Here is a 13246-nt window from a genome sequence, read left to right as displayed (position 1 = left end):
TCTGTGCCTTGGCCTTACTGCTCTCTCTGAAGTTGGTAGAGATGACTTCAGAGGTGTATAGGTCCTTGATTCCCTTCATAGATTTATTCATCAGCTTCAGGCCCTGGTGGATGAACACGCTGCTGCCACTTATCAGGGGGGACATCTCTGCGGGCTGGTTGGTGGCACGGAGAAAGTACTGGAAACACTTGTGGATCTCAGCTTCTGACAAGCCTGTTTTGTTGAGCTTTAGGGCCTCCAGGATGCGTTGGCTATCATTACCTTCCGCTCCCAGGGAGAGCGTTAAGATGGAAGCAACCACACTAATAGGGGAGAAGAAGATATTCCCATCTCTTGACTCCTGGGCCAGCTCTTTGAACAAAGAGATGGAGACATTGCAGATGGTTAAAGCTACCTTCCGGCACTGCCACCTACCAATGCTTGGGTCATAGGGATTTTCATCATCTGTAGTCTGGGTTCTGGGAAGCAGAGAGCATAGGCCAGCTAGCAAGAGGAGTCCATGAGAGAAAATGGATGTCATCATCCTACAAGACAGAGAAAGGGACACAGCCCTAAGTCGGGGCCATGACAGCTCCCACTAACCAATGACTGACATAACAACCACAGTTCCCTACCCCTGTGCTGTGCTCCCGGTCTGGACGAGGCACTTTCCACAGCCTCATCATGGAAAGAGCTAGTGACAAGCCTCGGGGCCAGTCAGGTCTATCTGGTCTGTACTTCTCTGAGAAGTCTCACAGGGGAGCTGAGCTCTCCTCCATTCGTTGATGGTTAAAGCATATATTCAAGTCCATGAGCAGTGACCATGGCAGAACCAGGTCCCACAGCAGGCTGTCCAGAACCTACTCCACTCCCATCTGCAATGATTCAGTGCGAGAGAAACTGCCCCGTTTAACCAAGAGCCGTGCCACTAGAGACCGTGTGGCCTGTAATAAAGATCAATTTCTGAGCTTCAGCTTAAAAACAGAAATATGCAAGGCATTAGTGATATAAATACAGATATGGGGACTTATACTTGGATTTGATCTTGTGGGAAGTTTGTAGGTTTGGCAAACTCCAGCCTTTTAGACCAGCCCCGAGCCATCAGGTTGGAATCGGGAGTGTGACCCCAAATAAGAAAAGGGGGGAGGGATTGGAAGGGCAGCAGCTCATCTGAGGAGCTAACGAACCTATTTTCCCCCGGTGACCAGGAGTTCTTCCCAGGTGATCAAGGGCAGATGGCTCCTGGGCAGGAGAAAAGAAGCCTAGGACCCTTGTCACAGGGAGTCTTGGAAAACATACTTTAAAGGGTAGCAGTTTAAACAAACAAACAAAAAAGTCCATTTTCTATCCCAGGAGAGTGTGTGTGGAGTCAGTCCCTGAATCCACAGAGAGAGGTCAAGACCTGTGGTTTCTGGTAGGGTCATGGGACTGGGCATGGTAGAAGGCCCAAGCTGAGAGAGTATCGGGTGTGGGAATGGGGTGATAGGACCGCCTGAGGTGTCTCCTCAGCCACCCCCAATCAGGCAGAGAGATCACAGAAGGGTAAGTGATCCAGAGCTGGCCCAGGCCTAGAGGGCTTCCTCAAGGAAGGGCAGGCCTGACCTAGTGTTCAACAGAGGGTATACTGTAGGCTGGGATCACAGAATGAGGTCTTTGCTCTCCTTTGGATCTGCCCATAGGAGTAGCGTCCTCTGTGTGGAGGAGATATGGAGACAGGAGAAAGGTTGGCTGTGCCCACCCCATGGGTTAAGAAGGAGGCTGGTTACAGACTTACTTAGCAGAGGCAGTGAGAAGCTCGTGGGTTGGACATGCAGGAGTGAATGCCCCTGAAGATCTTGCCCCAGGGACTTATACGCACAACAGAGTGTGGGAGACACTCAGTCCCCATGTGGGAGGAGAGCCCGGGTCAGCTTGTGATCTTGACTAGGAGACAGTGTGCTGTGTGTTGCTGTGGCCTGAGGGCTTGGCTCTCTTTCCCTGAGATGACTTAGTGAAGCAGAACTGGCCAGTACTACCCATCGAGGAGGAAAACAGAGGTAGCCCAGTGGCCAATGAAGCCTACCTCAGGAAGTTGCTAAGAGGAGGCCGTGGGTCCTTACATACTCCTAGCCTTGGTGTCTTCAGTAAATATCACCCACCTGAAGAAAGTAAGTGTGTTCCCACTCGCGGCCTGAGAAACCTCACCTGGGTATTAGGACCTGTGCCGTATTTCACGCGAACCCAGTTAGACAGACAGAGTGGGAATAATGGCCCAATGCCTCAGAAGAGAGTCTTTGGTGTGAGTGAGAGACAACTGATGGTGTCCCTTCCAGGGAGGAGCTTAGTCTTGAGGACAGGGAGAAGAGAATCCCTTTATCCTCACGTGTACAACTGTTCTCTGTAACCCATGTAATGCCCCTCCCAGATCCACACATTAAAAACACATTCAGGGCCACAGATCCAGATGTAAATCGTGCATGTGTGTGTGTGTGTGTGCATGCTCACACACACAGAGACAGACACACACACCATGGTAAAAAAAAAAGAAAAGTGCTTTCTGTCTACCTGGCAGGTCTACAAGGGTCTTGAATTACAGAGGCTGTCATCTGGTGACCTAGAGACAACATGGATTCTCTGCCTTTTGAAAATGAAGGGATAATATTCTGTCGTGTGGTCGCCTGTCTTTTTCTTGTCCACCTATCCGTCAATGGGCATGCAGCATAAGGACATATATGTGTATCATGCTGTCCCGAACAAGAATGTAAACTATCTTTCAGAGCCCCTTTATTTCTTTTGGGGTAAGGGGGAGATGGCATTGCTGAAACTTGTTGTGTGTGGTTGATTTTGATGAGAAGTTTAATGGGGCTTCGAAGAGCCTCGGGAATCAGTGCAGCGTAGCTCTTGGCGTGTCTCGGGTGTTTTCTAGAGATGGTCAGATCATGAAGGCTCTGAATTAATCTATGGTTTAACCTATGGATTGAGTCATATCAAAAGCCCAGAGGCCTGCTGTTGACTTCCTCCCAGGGTTCTGGTCAGTTGCCTCAGCATAGCCAAAAGAATCTCGGGATAGCTCTAATCTGAGGGGAAAGACTCACATGTTTGCAGTTCCAGGCAATGTCGCTTTATTGTTCTGTTTTAAATCTAATTTTCCCCCTAATTGTTTATAATCTTTTTATTTTAATTCTGTATCAATTCTAATTCCAATTACAAATCTCGGTTTCAATTCACTTTTGTTCCAATTATTTTACATCTTCTCCTCCCTTCCTCCATTTCCCTATATTCTTTACTCTTCAAATCTTATTTCTTCCACTGTTACAAATTCCCACGGACCAGTAAAAACATCAGTGATAAGAGTATAAATGAAACCCAGCATGGGTAAAAGAAGGTACTCCCAAAAGCCATAAGGTTTCTGGTCGAAAATACCTTTGCCAGGGGGAGACAAGCTCCCTATAAGCTATTTATAAGCTATTGTCCATGTCTCACACAGTACAGTTCTGGCCACTGCTGCTTGCTGTCTGCCAGAACTAAACCCTAAGTCCCTGCTGCTGGAGACACTGGAGATACTGGTCTAGAACTGAACTGCAAACTTGGTCCATACTTGCTTATCTTTGGAAGACCAGAAAGCTCCCTGCATGTTATTGGTTGAAGAACAGTTGCTATGAACCTACCAGGAAAAATGTGCCTGTTGGTGTATAGGAATTTGAATGAGAATGGCCCACACAGGCTTACACAGTTGAATGTTTGGTTCCCAGTTGGTGGACCATTGAGGAAGGATTAGGAGTCTTGGCGTTGTTGGAGATGTGTCACTGATGGTGGGCTTTAAGTTCTCAAAAAGCCTATGCCAGGCCCAATCTCACTCTGCCTCCTGCTTGTGGATGGGCATAAGCTCTTAGCTCCTGCTCTAGCATCATGCCTGCCTGCTGGCTGCCATGTTCCTGGCCATGGTGACCAGAGACTAACCCTCTGAAACTGTAAGCAACCCCACAACTAAATGCTTTCTTTGATAAGTTACCTTGCTCATGGTGTCTCTTTACAGCAATAGAACAATAACTAAGACATGGCAGAATAATGATATGGTTCATAGGTGGAGCCAACTGTTTTCTGACTGGATTTAAAATATGCTCCACAAGATGGAACCCTTACTTTTCACTGTAAACCTAAACAAAAACCCATGGCTCAGAAGGTAGAGGACCCAGTGGGAGGTTGATGTCATTTTTGTTGTTAAACATATGTGACATGTCTATCAGTTTGCCTTCTAAACATGTTTTTATTCCCACAGATTACTGTAGTGTGTAGGCAGAGTTTTCCTGTGCCAGCAGTAGATCCAAATAGCCAACATGGAGACTTAATATTACTTATAAAAGCTTGTCTAATAGTTCAGGCTTATTACTAGCTCACTCTTCCACTTAAATTAACCTATATTTCTTATCTATGCTTTGCCACATGGCTTGGTATCTTCTCTCAGCATGGCATGCCCATCTTGCTTCTCCCTCTGTCTGCTGGTGACTCCTCTGACCCCCATTAACTCACCATTCTCCCCTCCCAGCATCCTCTTAGTCTGATTTTGGTGGGGGGAACAATTCTTCATTCTGTCTATTATGTTTTAAATAAATGCTGTTTGGCCAGTAGCCAGGCAGGAAGTATAGGTGGTACAAACCAGGCAGGAAGTAGAGGTGGGACAATGAGAACAGAAGAATTCTGGGAAGGAGGAAGCCTATTCCTCCTCAGTCCTGCCCAGACCACAGAAGAAGCAAGATGTGACCTACCACGCTGAAAAAGGTACCAAGGCATGTGGCTAACATAGATAAGAATAATGGGTTAATGTAAGTTATAAGAGCGAATACAAAGCCTGAGCTAATGGGCCAATCAGTTTATAACTTATGGAGACCTCTGTGTGATTTTCTTTGGGACTTGCTGGCTGTGGGAACTGGGCAAGACAGAAACCCCCACAAGCAGACCCTCATGTTACATGATTTTCCTGCCTAACTGCCACATGACCAGCTATAGTTCAGTCAGCTCTTTATTAGCCAATGGGAGTAATACACATTTATAGTGTACAAAAAGATTGTTCCACAGCAGTTGCCTAGGTCAAAGAAGCTTCTTTTTGCAGTAGATGGTGATCATTACACAGATTTCCAACCAATCAAATTGCTAACAGTAAGTTCCTGTTGCTGCAGCACAGTGGCCCAAAGCTCAACTAGAAATGTAAGAAAATGACCATACCTCCATAGGCTTGGGGGACATAGCAGAAGAGGAGGCCAAAGAAGGGCTGGAGTGTTGTGTAGCTGCTTCCTCCAGATGAAAACACTTTCTCATGAAGGGAGAAGAACCTCAGAGGTTCAAGATTGCTCAGTTCCATTCCCGAGGTGACTTAGGCAGTAAATGACTGCCAGGATGAGTACCACTTCACTGACGTAGCTGCCAGGATGGGTACCACCTCACTGATGTAGCTGCCAGGATGGGTACCACCTCACTGACGTAGCTGCCAGGATGGGTGCCACCTCACTGATGTAGCTGCCAGGATGGGTACCACCTCACTGACGTAGCTGCCAGGATGGGTACCACCTCACTGATGTAGCTGCCAGGATGGGTACCACCTCACTGATGTAGCTGCCAGGATGGGTACCACCTCACTGATGTAGCTGCCAGGATGGGTGCCACCTCACTGACGTAGCTGCCAGGATGGGTACCACCTCACTGATGTAGCTGCCAGGATGGGTGCCACCTCACTGACGTAGCTGCCAGGATGGGTACCACCTCACTGACGTAGCTGCCAGGGATGTAGTTGCCAGGATGGGTACCACCTCACTGACGTAGCTGCCAGGATGGGTACCACCTCACTGATGTAGCTGCCAGGATGGGTACCACCTCCCTGATGTAGCTGCCAGGATGGGTACCACCTCACTGATGTAGCTGCCAGGGATGTAGCTGCCAGGATGGGTACCACCTCACTGACGTAGCTGCCAGGGATGTAGCTGCCAGGATGGGTACCACCTCACTGACGTAGCTGCCAGGATGGGTACCACCTCACTGATGTAGCTGCCAGGATGGGTGCCACCTCACTGACGTAGCTGCCAGGATGGGTACCACCTCACTGATGTAGCTGCCAGGATGGGTGCCACCTCACTGACGTAGCTGCCAGGGATGTAGCTGCCAGGATGGGTACCACCTCACTGATGTAGCTGCCAGGATGGGTACCACCTCACTGACGTAGCTGCCAGGATGGGTACCACCTCACTGACGTAGCTGCCAGGATGGGTACCACCTCACTGACGTAGCTGCCAGGGATGAAGCTGCCAGGATGGGTACCACCTCACTGACGTAGCTGCCAGGATGGGTACCACCTCACTGATGTAGCTGCCAGGATGGGTACCACCTCACTGACGTAGCTGCCAGGATGGGTACCACCTCACTGACGTAGCTGCCAGGATGGGTGCCACCTCACTGACGTAGCTGCCAGGATGGGTACCACCTCACTGACGTAGCTGCCAGGATGGGTGCCACCTCACTGACGTAGCTGCCAGGGATGTAGCTGCCAGGATGGGTACCACCTCACTGATGTAGCTGCCAGGATGGGTACCACTTCACTGACGTAGCTGCCAGGATGGGTACCACCTCACTGACGTAGCTGCCAGGATGGGTACCACCTCACTGACGTAGCTGCCAGGATGGGTACCACCTCACTGATGTAGCTGCCAGGATGGGTACCACCTCACTGACGTAGCTGCCAGGATGGGTACCACCTCACTGACGTAGCTGCCAGGATGGGTACCACCTCACTGACGTAGCTGCCAGGATGGGTACCACCTCACTGATGTAGCTGCCTGGAAGCTGTGTAAAGAACTTTAGCAGTCACACTGCTTTCCTGATGTCTCAGCCATGTTGCTGTGTTCAGCTGTTCAAAAATGTAATCCCCCAAAAGTCATCTACGTTCCATAAATAACCATGCACCCACACTCTTGTAAAGACCCCCAGTGAAGTCATTTGGTCATTTATTACCAAACAGGACTTAGAAAAACATCTTTGTAAAAAATATTTATTATTATTATTTTTACTTTGGTTTGGCATTGCCATCTATATCTTGAGAGAATAGAAATAGTCTCCCTCCAGAAAACGTCTGATACTTATGCTTGAAGTCATCTAGGGAGAGAACCAGGTGGGAAAAGCAGGAACTGATGCTCTGGTGTAATTATTGCGGTCTGGGATTCCCTACTTTGCCCACGAAAAAAGGAAGATTGAAGGTTTCATCTTTGACGATGATGAGGAAGGACCTGTTGAACATGATACTGGGGACATTAGGCAACAAAACATCTACCATATCAGTAAACTCGGGGACTTCTGTGTCTTTATCTTCAATTCCCAGCACAGCCTTATGCATAGCCTAGAGAGAGAGAGAGGCAGAAGTGGGTCAGAAGCTATGAAACCCCCACTCATAGGCAAGACTATGTGGGAGCCCCAGTCAAGGAGAGCCTCCCTGGGGCCTGTCTCCTTATGGGCAGTCTTACCTCATCCATGGCTCTCTCCTCACAATCACTCAGAACCTTTCCTGACCTGGCCTGTTTTTCTATTTGCCTCCTTTATGACCCCCATTTCTCATACCCTTGGTGTAGCCTGAGCCTGAAGCCTTGTGGGAGAGGACCTCTGTGAACTCTCTGTTACAAGTGTCCCCTTTCTAGGGCACAGTTTTGAGGTTCTTGAGACAAGGGCTATGAATGTGACCTTCAGAGTGTCCAAACTCCCAAAGTATACAACTCATGGTCAACCACTCTGGTTTGGGTCTACTGATTTTCCCAGACCTGTTGGCCTCATTGGTTAACTCTCATAAATTGGACCTTGTGACTCACATTTATAGAGTATAGAACATTCTCTGAATTAACTGAGCCTAGGCTTCTCTGCATAAATATGAGCAAACTAAGGTTCAAACAGTATTAGGTCTTGGGCAAAGATTATCAGAGAAACACCTCAGGGAAGAGCCATGGTACCACCTACATGAAAACTCATCTCCCAGTTCTGCCTTTAATTCCATCCTCCCAGGCACCTCCTAAGAGTCCTCAGAGTACATCCTGGACCATGCTCGTGTGTCTTTCTCCATCCTCAGCCTTATGCCTAAGATGTGCCCTTTACATCCCTTCTGATCATCAGACATCCAGAACTACACATTGGTTAGATGGCCTCACCTTGGACAACTTCACAGGAGCATCCTTTGTGACTTTTGACAGATCAGCCTTCCTGCTGAAGACCTGGGTGATGCCCAGTGTCCTCATGACTGTCTTCAGGTCATAGGTTGCAGAAATGGTAAATTTGGGGAAACCTAAGTTGGCATACCTGTCATAGTGGAAGAAAAACAGAGGGGTTTCATGGCCTTCCCTGTTCTTCTGGGACCCACCATATTGTGAACGTGCCTTCTTTCCCTCTTTACTGCCTTGTTTCTGTCCACAGCAGGATGGCAAGGCCCCTTAGTGGCCTGTCCTTGTAACTTCCTCTGTATTTGGTGTGGAGGTCTGGTGTTGACATTAAGGGGACCATCTTGTCCTAGTAACCTTAGAGGTGGCACCTCCTATGAGAAGTTCTCCTGACAGATTCAGGGTACTCTCATGGGACCATGTCTCATCTCATTCCTCCATGTTTAGGGATGGATACTTTTGAGAGTTGGTGGGGCTGATGCAGCTGAGTGACATCTCCTCAGAGTAGAAGAGCAGAGTGACCCTAAGAAGTGGGTGAGGCCTGGGAACAGACTGGCTTTCAGCTCTGTGGCCAGTTCTTATCTCAGCCCCGTCAACTCCTGTGCTCTCCGCTGGGCATGCAGGCCCTCAGGGCTCTGTTCCTCAGAGCAGCGCCTCTGCCTGCACTCACCTCAAGCCCATACCCCAGTCAGCAGGACCTGGGCTCACTGACGGAGAGCACACTTTGACCTGTTGGTCAAACCACAATGAAGAGCATCAAAGGACAGAACCTCCTGCAAATGGACCCCAGGTGCCCAGCTTCCACCTTGCTCTCTCTAGGTCTCTGTAGCCCAGCTCTGCCTGTGTCCACTGTGAAAGTCACGTACCTAGATGGACCCATTCTCTGAGGCACGTGCCCTTTCAAGGAGGACTCAAAGCACAGGCACATGATGCTTTGAGGCACCCATTAATCTTTTTATCAGTCTGTATAATTTTCATTGACTGCAGCATTTAGGAGGCTGGAGAGATGACTCAGAGGTCCCGAGTTCAGTTCCCAGAAACCCACATGGTGGCTCACAACCATCTGTGGTAAGATCTGGTACGCTTTTCTGGCCCGCAGGCATACATGCAGGCAGAAACACTGTATACACAATAAATAAATGTCTTTTTAAAAAAGTGCAGCAATTCAGATAAGTACAGCAATGGATACCTATACCAATGTCTATTCCTGTCTTCAGGCTCCATGGCCAATAAACTGTGTGTATCCAAGAAGCTTATGGAAATTTCTCCCCTTTCCTCTTTAAGGCCTTTCCCTTGCATTGTCCTCCTCGAGTGTGCTGGTGGTAGTTCTCTGTTGCTTCCAGAACAGTTGATCTATGGACATTCTTAGACTGGCCTCCCTTGTCACGGTCTGTCCTGGAAACTGGGCCAACTGGGGTCTGTCTCAAAGCCCATCTTCCTGTTCTTGGTTCTGTCATAGCATACGGCTCCTCCAGTGACTGTCACCAACCCCAGCAGTACACATTTGGAAGTCACAGTGTACCTCATAGGGAGGTAACGTCTAAGACCAGGACCGTAGAGTTCACAGTGAACTTTGTGTGACCACACGACCTGGCCGACACCACTTTCAAGAGGTTGTGACTCATAGCAGCGATCCAGGGATTGGGCCCACCCATCCTAGCTTGTGGTCAGTCCTGAGGTCATGGCTCAGAGAACGGGGCAGTTCTGAATAGGCCCATGGCCTGGGGGATCACCTGGGGTTAATGTGCATCTGGATGCTGTTGAGGTACTCATAGCTCAGGTTGTCTATCAGTTGTTGCATCTTCCCCACATCTGGCAGGATGAAGAAGGCCATGGCATTTCCTACATAGTGCTGTATCAGCACCCAGCTGGACAGATTACTATCCTTCTTCAGGTAAAATTTACCCATGCGTTTCACCATGGGCACCAAGACCACCTGGCCTGTATCCAGGCGGAACTCACTGTTACTCAATAGGTCAGCTTGGAGTTCACCATGATGGATTCCTGGGGAGAGAGAAGAGGCTGTCAGGAAGGGATGAGATCAAACTTCAGGCGTCAGAGCAAGGGATGCCCCTGCCGCCTGTGTGACACTTTCCTCTTCGCGTCATCCAGTGTAAATGGAATGAGTGTGGCCACGAAAGTCTGCTGCAGGGATTTGGTGATGACCACTTGAAGCTAAGAAGATACAGAATATTCATGTACAAGATCACTTAGCAGAAAACTTACCATTTTCCTCCCTCCCTCTGTCCCTTTTCTCTTTCAGATATTACGTATATTTGATAGTTTCACGAGGACTTGTTTGTGGTAGGAATTGAACATCTGACCTCCTATCTACTCAGCCCCTTCTCCATCACTGAGCTCCAACTCTGGACCCTGCCTGGAGATTCTCAATGAAAACAGGAACCTCCCGAGGGGCTGGAAGATTCCTGCCCCTCACAGACATTCATTCAGTCCATATTCAGGGAAAACGTCGTATATGCAGACGCCAGGACAGCATCTCCTCTGCTGTATGATTGCCACCAACGAGACCAGCAGAGAAGACAGAGCCTCAAGGACCAAGTTCATTGGAAAGGAGTGGGTGATAGGGCGGGGGTATGGACCACCTTTGTCACAGCAGAGCTGGGACCTCAGTTGTGCTGGATGTGACCTGGGAACTCTGTTCTTCAGGACTCGACCTAGGGCCAGGAAATCATGGTGGAGAGAAGTATTTGGCCTTTATTCCCAGCCCCTATTGAATGTAGGGGGTCCCCTTCCCAGATGAAATGCCAGGCTGGGAGTGGGGGCATCAGCTTAGTTGCGCTTGGTAACTATGAATCCTTCTGATACCAGAAAGGAAGACTTAGCTTTCCTTATGAAGGTGGTATCGTCATACCCTAAACAGTAAAATGTTTTCTTTTTGTTTCTCTTCTCTTTTGAATATCATGGTTGTTAGGTGGTTGAGTAGCAGGGTCCTCTAAGCCCGATTATGTGAATTTGATCCCTGGACTCCAGGGAGAACTGACTCTCACAGGTTGTGTGTGATGTGGCCTCCACATGTGTTTTATGGCATGTGTAGGCATGCACTTACACACAGCAGTAAGTAAATAAATATAAAACCCTGCCATGTCTCGCTGCAAGCTAGTAACGTCTATGCTCCCTAGGTATGGCCACATAACTCATGATGTGGCCTAATTATCAGAAAAGGTGGGGCTAGTCAAATAATTTCCACGACACAGGCCCCACTCATCATTGTCTCTGATCCCATAATGAGCAGCCCCCCAACTATCCCAGGGTGAACATCATTCATGAGCCCACCAGGCTGCTCCCTAACTTGTCTGCTTTGCCAAATGCTGCCTCTTCTAAATAAAACTCTTACCTCTTCACTTTCTCACCTGTCTATTCTATTATTGTTGAGAACAAGAACTTGAGCCCTAGGGTTTTGGCCTCTGTGGTTGCCCTCCTCAGTAGCAGTCCCACCTTACCATCCAAGGAGATGAAGTTCACCAGGGCAAGAGCTGTGTCCATCGGCATGTCTTCGACCACCTGCAATATATGTCCGTAGCTTCTCTTCAACGTGTGTTTGTTGATCTGTTCCTTTGCTTCTTTAATGTTCCTGAAGTTGACGGAGATGGTTTCCCCACCGTACAACTCTGTAACGACCTCTCTGAACTTGTCTGTCACCTGCAGCTGCTTGTCAATGAAGAGGCTGTTGCCAGTGGTCATGAGTAACTGATAGTTTGGCTGGCGGAATGTCTGCAGGAGACGCTGGAAGCACTTGTGAACCCGCATTTTAGGCATATCTGGGAGACTGAACCTCAGCCCGTTCAGGATTTGCTTCTGTGTGCTGCCCTTAGCTCCCAGAGAGAGCATTGCGAAGGCAGCTGTGATGCTTACTGGGGAGAACATAACGTTGGTTTGCCCAGGCCAATGGATTACCTTTTGGAGCAAGGACAAGGAGATGTTGGTGATGGTGGGAGCAAAATTCTGGCATTGGGGTGGCTCCTGGATCTTGCCATGGCCCGAAGCACCTGCCTCTTGGTAGTCTTTAGTCTGGGAGCCAGGGAGCAGACAGCACAGACCTGCTAGCAAGAGGAGGTTGTAAGAGGAAGAGGGCAGCATTGTCCTGTAAGACAGAGAAGGGGACAAAAGCCCCAAATCAGGGCTCTGATGGCTCTCACTGACCGTCCCAACCATTGATAACACCATCTAAAAGCAACTGGTTTCCTAAATCTGTGCGCCCAGCTGAGGTCAGGAATGTTCTATATTCGTATCATGGAAAGAACCAGAGGAAACCCCCACAGTCGTGAGGGCTCAGAAACGGTAACTCATTACTTTGGTTTTCTTTTTAAAATTTTACGTGTGTGTGTGTGTGTGTGTGTGTGTGTGTGTGTGTGTGTGTGTGTGTAAGTGCCCATGTGAGCACCATATCAAGCATATGAAGGTCAGAGGTCAACTTGTGCAAGTTTGTTCTCTCCTGCCATGTGGCTAAAGGGGTCACCAAGCATGGCAATGGCCATCTTACCCTCCACTTTAAGATGCAAGTGCCATGACCCAATTCTACAAGGGGTGGGGACTAAGGCACAGTGAGTAAAATGGAATCAGAAAAAGTTACCCAACAAGGGGATCAGCCCAGGATGAGAAGGACTTCATTGTTTCATTAAAGGGTGGGTGGTGTCCATTGATCTTCACGATTTCATGGGCAGAGAAGCTGCTGACCAGAACAGGAAGGGTCTTGTGGCACAATACATAGCCAGAGCACAGAGTGGCGGTGCCACACCTTAGTCTAAGTCTTCTGGGACTCCCCTCTTCTCCCAACTACCTCACCCTTCACATTGCAGGTCACTTGAGCATGCATTCATTTTTTTTTGTCCAAGACCCATGACATTTTGAACTGGGGATCCCTGTCACTCACGAGCCTATGAGACATGGAGGTATTTGTGACCATTACCTATGGGTTCTATGCATCTGGTTCTATCCATCTGACAGGGCAGGAAAAGCAAGGCTCAGAGAGGTTCAGCAACTTCTTCAAGGTTACTCAGCCAGGATAGCTGAGCTGGGTCAGACTAGTCTCCAGCTTCTGCCATGTGATCTGTGTACAGCTAAGGCAGTCGCTGTGACATTGCCTC

Source organism: Microtus pennsylvanicus, chromosome 14 (genome assembly GCF_037038515.1).
Source record: "Microtus pennsylvanicus isolate mMicPen1 chromosome 14, mMicPen1.hap1, whole genome shotgun sequence".
NCBI lineage: Eukaryota > Metazoa > Chordata > Mammalia > Rodentia > Cricetidae > Microtus > Microtus pennsylvanicus.
The sequence above is the reverse complement of the archived record's forward strand: the minus strand, read 5'-3'. Positions refer to the sequence as shown.